We start from the raw sequence: 9,160 nt of genomic DNA on the forward strand, positions 1-9,160 counted from the left end.
CTCGTGGGCCTAGCCGCTCCGCGGCATATGGGATCTTCCCGGACCGTGGCACGAACCCGTGTCCTCTGCATTGGCAGGCAGACTCTCAACCACTGCGCCACCAGGGAAGCCCCAGAGTGTGCATTTTTGTATGACTATAAAACATGGAGAAATTGATGGTGTATTTGACTACAAAGAAAACTTTTTAAAACTTTTTGAAATGTAGACTACTCATAGAACACACAAAATTAGAAGTAAATAAAAACTAATGACTAAAAACATCTTAATAACAAAAAAATCTTAACATTTTGGAAGTTAAGGAACACTCTCATAAATAACCTCTGAATCAGAGAGAAATTTTAAACTGAAATTACATAGTATCTAGAAAGCGTGGAAAGAATACTTCATATTTAATACTTTATATTAAACCAACTGAGTTTATATTCAGGGAACAATGCATAGACTCAAATTCCTTCATGTCTGAAGAAATTTGAAAATGAAGTAATTTAGACTCACTGTTACTGGCTGAATTATGTCTATCTAAAATTCGTATGTTGAAATCCTGACCCCTAGCACCTCCAGAAGTGATTGTATTTGGATATAGGGCCTTCAAAGAGTTAATTCGGATAAAACGAGGTTATAGAGGTGGGCTCTGATTCAATATGACTGGTGTCCTTATAAGAAGAGTTAGGACACAGACAACACACAGACCAAGGGACAACAGTGTGAGGACACAGGGAGAAGACAGCCATCTGCAAGCCAAGGAGGGAGGCCTCAGAAGAAACCAAATCTGCTGACACTTTGATCTTGGACTTCCAGCCTTCAGAACTGTGCAAAATAAATTTCTGGGGCTTCCTGGTGGCGCAGTGGTTAAGAATCCACCTGCCAATGCAGGGGACATAGGTTCAAGCCCTGGTCCGGGAAGATTGCACATGCCTCGGAGCAACTAAGCCCACGAGCCACAACTACTGAAGCCCGTGAGCCTAGAGCCCATGCTCCGCAAAAAGAGAAGCCACCTCCAGGAGAAGCCCATGCACTGCAACAAAGAATCACCCCTGCTCGCTGCAACTAGAGAAAGCCTGCATGCAGCAATGAAGACCCAATGAAACCAAAAATAAATAAATTTATTAAAAAAAAAAAGAAATTTCTGTTGTTTAAGTCACCCACTCTATGGTAGTTTGTTATGGCAGTCCTAGCAAATTAATACACCCATCTTAAGAATTAGTAAAAAATCATAAAATAAATTGAAGAGAGTATGCAGTGGGAATTAACAAAGACAAAATATAGAGTTAATAAAATAGGAAACACAAAAATGAAAGAAGGAAAAAAACCCCAAAAAAATGATGTTATGAAAACAACAATAAATAAATTGCTATTAGACTGAATAGTGGAAAGAAAGAACTAGAGAGAAAATATGCGAGATTAAGAATGAATTTACATAGTCACAAAAAAGAGATGAAGGTAATTATAAGATGTATCATGTGAAATCCTATGGCAACAATTTGATAACCTAGAAGAAATAGATGATTTACTAACAACATAAATAACAAAATTGACCCAAGAAGACATTAAAATTTTGAAAAGAGTAATCAACATGTGAAAGATTACGAAAGTGACTGAAGATCTACCCATTTTCAAAAAACCATCAGATGATTTTACAGCTGAGTTCAACTTAACCTTTAAAGCAGAGGTAACTCCAATATCATTCACACTCTTTCAGATCACAGCAGATGAGAAGTCCTCCAATTTGCTTTATGATGCTAATATAACTTTAGTATTAAAGCCTGATAAAGATAGTTAAGAAAAAGTGATAATGGTGGTGGAAGGAGCTGACAGAACAACAGTACAGAAAAAAACTATAATCCAATAACAGAAATTAATGCATATCAATGCACATGGGGAAGGAGTAAATTACTCAAACAAACAATGGAGTTGGGGAAAATGGTTAAGAATTTGGGTAGGAAGGAGAATTCAATTAGAGCTTTACCTAACATTATAACCAAAATAAATTCAAGATAGGTTAAAATGTTGAAAGTAAAATATGAAAACAAAAAAAAAGCTGTTGAAGAAAATATGGGCAAATATTTTAAAAGCTCTTGAGATGGGGATTTACTAAAGATTAAGGCCTTGGAAGAAATCACAAAGGAAAAGAAATAGATTCATTTGGCAACCTAAAAATTTTAAACTTCTGAACATTAAAAAGTCATGAACAAAATAAAAAATAGCAAACTAAGATATAATTGAAAATATTACAGATAAAATATTAATCTGATATCATTATAATTTATTAGGAAAAGTACAAACATGTTAATAGAAGCATTGATAGAAGAGATGAACAGAAAATTTATGGAAGAAAAATTTTAAAAATAGACGAATAATTTTCAGTCTCTTTAGTAATTAATCAAAGACATAACTGAGCAGATATTTTTTGTGTAAAATTAGCAAAAAATCTAAAAAATTATAATATTCAGTGTTATTAAAGATGAAAAGAAATCAGTGCTCATGATACACTGTAAGTAGGAAAATTCTAGCTGGGGTTTTGGAAATATATATAAAAAGTTTATTTTTTTAAATATCTTTTATTTCAAAGATTCTGTTTATAGAATATATTTTAAGAAAATTTACGTATGCATTAAAGGTAAAAATGTTAATCTGCATTTTTAATATGAAAAGATATCCAAAACAGATTAATAAGAGCAAAAAGTAAGTTATAAAATAGAATATACTGTGGTCCCAATTTTGATTAAATATGCTGTCTAAAAGAAAGATCAAAAAGAAATACATCAAGCCATAAATATGATTGTCTCTTGGCTAAAAGATTTTGTGTGATTTAATTTTCAAATTTATACTTTATATTTTCCAGTTTTTCTGTAATCAATATATTTCCTAATTTAAAAACATTTAAATTGAAAATGCAACACAGTACAATTTAGGATATTTCTATTACAAAAGTTTGCTAACATCATTTGAGATTGAAAATTATGGTTGATAAAATTTAATATTATAATTGAAATTCATTCATAAGAAAATAATGGATCTATGCAAAGATCCTCAATGAATGTAAAACAGTTAGCTGAAAAGCTGATGGGAACTTTGTAATGGATGTATCCATCTGACAAAACCTGCGCCCTCAGATTAACCTCAGCATCATGAAAGAGGGACCACTAGACATTAAGTGTCTTGTGATGTGAAGCAACCCATGAATATTCTTGCCAGAAAGAAAGAAAAGATGGAAAGAAGGGAGGGAAGACAGAGGGATTGTGGGAAGGAAGAACCTAAATCTAATCACACTATAAATCTACCAGTTTACAGAAAATACAAGGTATGGAAGAATAAGCTGAGCAATGCCACAAGGAGGCTAATAGCCAAATTCAGAATGGGGGAAAGTCAACAAGTTAAATAACCTGGTCCTTTCAAAACTAAATGGTAAGAATAAAAGGGAAGGGGATGCATCATAGATTAAAAGAAATTTGAGAACTATAATAACTAAGTATGACATATGGTCCTTTTTTGGATCGTGATTTGAACAAACAATAAAAAGTGGTTTTTTAGATTAGTTGGGGGACTGACTTATAGACCATGTTACATGATACCAAAGAATTTTTATTAAGTTTGTTAGTTGTGGTAATGGTGTGTTATATTTAAAATATCCTTATCTGCTAGATAGGAATACTGAGGTATTTGTGAGTGACATTATATAATGTCTGAAATTTGATTTTAAATACTCCAGAAGTTTTTAAAAAAGAAATCTGTGTGTGATGGGGGAAGCTATATTGATAAAATTTGCAAAATTTTTGAAGCTTAAATGAGGAGTACCCTGGGGTTCAATATATTATCCTCTTCACTTTGGTGTATATTTGAAAATATCCGTCATTAAAATTAGAAAATAAAATGCTAAAATTATTAGCACAGACTTTCAGGTGAAGAAAAAATATTTCTGCTCATAGTTTGGTATGAATGGACATTGTTCAAGTTTGCAAATGTGAGCATCTTTATTCTTTAGAAATTAAGATCTTATATCTCTGACTGGGACAAATAGATATTTGGGAATTCTTAGTTTAACCTTAGTTTAACATAGATGTACATAGAGTTTTGAAAATGGTAAGGAAAATCACAGAGTAAAACAGATTGTGAGAAGGTGCTGTGAGAGAAAATATATCTGAAAAGCCAAAAAAGAAAACATAACAACCCCTATAAGACACAGCACGTGTTCTTTGTAAGGTATTGCATAAGAATAACTGAGACCTTCAGAGTCTCTGAGAAAGAATAAGGGTCCTTCATGGACATGGTTCTGCATGTCCAAAGGACAGCTTAGTGAAGAAGAAAAAGAAAGGAATCATGAGCATTTTTAAGGTTTCATTCTCTCTAGTAGACTGGATGTCCAAATCCTACAGGGAGATGCCCTTAGTTCCCTCTGAGTTGGGAGACTGTCAATCCTAACCTCACCTTTCGTTAGGCATGACTAGCTTGTCACACTTGCTCTGTACCTGTCCTGAGGGCAGGGACCATGCCTGCAGAGTCACTGCATAACCCCATCCCCTCTAGGGTGTCTGGTACACAGAAGTGCTCAGTGAATATTATTTAATGAGTTGATTATCTTTTTTGTTATAAAATTACTTCCCAGTCTTCTCTACCCTATTCTGTATGATAAGGGTTTGTTTTTATTGAGAAATGGCAAAACAAAGGCTTTAGAACCCCTGAAGATTAAATACTAAAATCCCCACAACAATTTTTTTGTTCTTATGAGACTGCATGGATTTGAAGGACGTTTATAATGCCTAATAATGCTCTAGGAAGTTAGCCAAGAATTCCACCATCACCTAGGAGTTTCAAAACCTTGAGAACTTTTCTCCTGGTGTGTTTAAGAGTATTCAAGCACACTCTGCACGAGGAATGGTCTGGCTTATGTTGACATTTCTGTCTTCCCCCAGCTCCCCGCCTAAGTCATACTGCAGTTTCTTTTCAGGGTCATACACGATTCCAGCAGCCTTTTTGGTGTGGGGAAGATAGCCCTACATGCGTCCTTTAGCTCTCACGGCTCTAATAAGAGACAATCCCTACAGCATAGTACAGTTTCTCAGCAGGATAAAAGCTAGTTTCTATAAGATAATATTTCTCTCTTGAGAAAGTATAGTTTGTAACTGTGGCACTATCAAATTTCCAGGTTATCTTTGCTTACTGGGAAAAAGAATCCTTATGAAGAGAAGTTGCTCCCTGTAGGGAGAAGAAGGCAACGATCGCCACCCGAAATGACCCTGTGTCCTGGAAGGATGTCTACAATGGCCACAGGGAGGCTGCTGAGTTGTTGAGCAGAAGAGGTTTGGGTGACTACAGAAGGGAAGATCCCTTAAATGGAGTGACTTTCGTGGCCCTTCTGTAAAGCTTTCGCAAACTGGCCAACGCGGTCATCATTCATGCTCTGATCATTTTCAAGTTGCTGAAGTAGCTCAGCGGATTAATAGGACATCGCATTGGCTTTCTCAAATGCACACCTACAGAATCATTTAATGCCATTTTCAAGGGCACAAGCAAAGAGATCTGAGAGCTCTGCAAGTGAACAGAGAATAACAACATAAAACCATCACTACCACCAAACTGGGAAAACACTTCATGGGAGAACTCGTGCCCTCCTTTGCCCCTGCCCTGTGCACTCTCCACTGGAACTCTGCTTTCCCATTCCTACTTCACTGGGTCCCCACCTCAGAAACGGAGGGGGCAGCTGTGCTAAGGAAAGGTCCATGTCTCCCTAACACAAACTCTCTCCTCTTAAAGCACCTGCATGCTCATCTCATTGCATTTCTAGCCTCACCCCAGTCAAGAGAACAACTTCTTTGTGACCTTTGGAGTTTATCTTGATTTTTCAAAAATCTAGATAGACCTAGTAAAGGGGGGGAAAATCACTTGATGTAGAATCGTGTCCTGGAAAACTGATTCAGGTTGAGATTTTACAACATCGTTATTTGGTCATATTTACCAAGTTTCTTACCTGCTCTATTATCTGCTTTATCAGATGTGTGCTGTTTTTGATTTTTTTTTTAAGTTATATATATATATATATATTTATTTATGGCTGCATTGGGTCTTCGTTGCTGCGTGCAGGCTTTCTCTAGCTGCGGCGAGCGGGGGCTACTCTTCATTGAGGTGCGCGGGCTTCTCATTGCGGTGGCTTCTCTTGTTGTGGAGCATGGTCTCTAGGTGCGCGGGCTTCAGTAGTTGTGGCACGTGGACTTAAGTAGTTGTGGCTCTGGGCTCTAGAGCGCAGGCTCAGTAGTTGTGGCGCACGGGCTTAGTTGCTCAGTGGCATGTGGGATCTTCCCGGACCAGGACTCGAACCTGCGTCCCCTGCATTGGCAGGCGGATTCTTAACCACTGTGCCACCAGGGAAGTCCCACTGTTTTTTATTTTTAATTGCTTATTTACCAAATGTCTTATTCATTATATTATCTGGTTTTTCAGTTGTGTTGTCTTTTTTATTTCACTGCTAAGAGAGTCTAGCCTAACAAAATCAGTGACTTGCTTAATAATCCAAGAACTGTCAAGCACCCTGTGCAGGTTGAGCTGGCAGCTTCCATGGCAGTGACTGGTTTCTTCATTCTTACAATCAATGCTTTTTATAAGAACTGAAAGAATTTGTCTTCAAAAGGAAATTTTAAATGCTGACAGTTTATTTGTTAAGGATCAAATGTTTTTTTGGATCAAATGCTTTTTTTATCAACTGTTTTCAAATAGTCGAAAGGACTGTTTCAGTGGTCCTCCCATCATCTTGTAAAATCAAACAAGCAAACAAATACATCTTTGGAATCTTTTGTAATTTAAAGAAGTTATATTAGTGCTTCAATTTCTGAAAATACTCATGTGGACAAATATATCCTAATATGTCTATGGAAGGAGGTAACAATGGAAAATATTTCCAAAAAGTATATATTCAATAATAGAGTAAACGGGTATAATACACTTTATAATATTTTGGATGTTTACATTTTGGTATTCTTTTTTCCACTCATAAACTGGACAGAAAAATATTTTGGCTTTTCTATTCTCTTCTAAGAAAGTCCAGGTTACTTTTATTGTGACCAAGCACAGAATTAGCTACACCTTTGTACTAATACCCTTCATGGTACAGACTGAGAGATGCTGTGAGACAAATCACATCCAACAAAAAAAATCATTACCATATAGAGAAAAAGCCTTAAAGTGCAGAGCACATGCCTGTCTATTTGATTTCCTCCTAAAGCTTTTACTTTCATGATGCACTAGACTGTTTTGGCCAACTATATTATCATTTGAGTTTTAATCAACACTCATAAACTTTATATATATATATGTGCACACAGTATTTTTATTTATTTATTTATTATAAATTTGTTTATTTATTTTTGGCAGCATTGGGTCTTCGTTGCTGTGCGTGGGCTTTCTCTAGTTGTGGTGCACAGGCTTCTCATTGCGGTGGCTTCTCTTGTTGTGGAGCATGGGCTCTAGGCACTTGGACTCAGTAGCTGTGGCACACGTGCTTAGTTGCTCCGCGGCATGTGGGATCTTCCTGGACCAGGGATTGAACCCATGTCCCCTGCATCGGCAAGAGGATTCTTAACCAGTGCACCACCAGGGAAGTCCCAGTATTTTATATATATATATATATATATATATATAATGAATTTATAGGTCCTTACAGGTCCTTTAGGCACCTTTCATGAACTCTCAACCATTAGCTGTGTGTTCAGTTACCAAGGAGATCTTTCAGATTTCTCTGTCTCAAAGCTATTGAAGAACTAACTGTTCTTGCAGCCACAATTATTAAGAAATAACTTCATAAAAGCAATTTTTAACCAGAAGATGGTCTATGAGTTTATATAACAGATGGCTCAAACTATTCTAAGGCTTTTAAAATTTTTCCTTTTAAATTTAAGGCTTCAGATGACCCAGGAGGCTCCACAGAAAGACTAAAAATTGACACACTTTCACGTGTTCACATTTAACTCACTTCAACAAATATTCACTGGGACTAGGTCCTGGGGTTCAAAGATGAGTAAGAGCTCCTCTTCAAGGAGCTAACAATCTGAGAAGAAATCAGTGAATAGACAGCCAGCTGTGTCAGAAAATAGTAAGTGTAAAACTATCCACCTGAAGGAAAGTCTCTGAGGGCACATGAGAAGAAATGATTAATTTCCCCTGGAGGATGTGTGGAAAGATGGTAAATTCACTTTATTGGTTGCTTCCCAATATTCAATTTTCCCTTTGGGTGGGGTTGTAAGTGATTGACCCCCACTTAGGTTCCAGGGGTGAGTCTTCATAAGTGTCTAGCCACTCAGCACAATCTGAGACCCTTTTCAAGTGTTTAGCTAAAAAATGGATGCTATTATCTTCATTGGCTGTAGAGACTGGTTCAAGGAACCTAAACTGGTCCATTCTGAGTCCACCCTTCCTCCCATTTTCTTTCTATCATGAGTCTCTTTAGTCTCCTTCACTCGTTCCCCTCTTCTCCCAGTCTTCTTGGTTTTGAGGCCCCCATGGTTCAGTCCTTGGTCTTCTCTTCTCTACCTTGTCTTGCTTCCTTCGTGATTCATCCAGTCTTATGGCTTTAAATATTATCTGTGTGCTGACAGTGCCGAAAGACGTCTCACCAGTCTAGACTCCTCTCCCAAATGCAGACTCAGATCCTCTGCCTACTCAACATCTACACCTGAATGTTGGTGGACTTCTAAAATTCAACATGTCCTAAACTCAAGCCTGGATCTTCCTCGCGGTACCTGCTCTACCCACAGCCTTTCCCACCTCAGATAATGACTTACAACAAAAACCTGGGAGTCATTCTTGACTCTTCGATCAACTCCCACATCCAATCTGTCAGGAAATTCTGTTATCCCTACATTCATTCTCTCTCTAGAATCCCACTATGTCTCATTACCTTCGCCACTACGCTGGTCTGACCACTGTCATCTGCCTGGATTACTAGAAGAGGCCCTCACTGGTTTTCCAGATTCCACTCTTGCTCCCTTGCAATCTACTTTCAGTGCAGCTGCTGGAGAGATCCTCTTTTTCCACAGACTTCATCATCATTTAACATGCTATATGATTTGCATATGTGTGTGTATATACATATATACACATTTATAACTCTGTGTGTGCATATATATATATTTTTTTAATGTGTCTTCCCCCATTTGAATGTATGCCCCACAAG

Source organism: Physeter macrocephalus, chromosome 11 (genome assembly GCF_002837175.3).
Source record: "Physeter macrocephalus isolate SW-GA chromosome 11, ASM283717v5, whole genome shotgun sequence".
Classification (NCBI taxonomy): Eukaryota; Metazoa; Chordata; class Mammalia; order Artiodactyla; family Physeteridae; genus Physeter; species Physeter macrocephalus.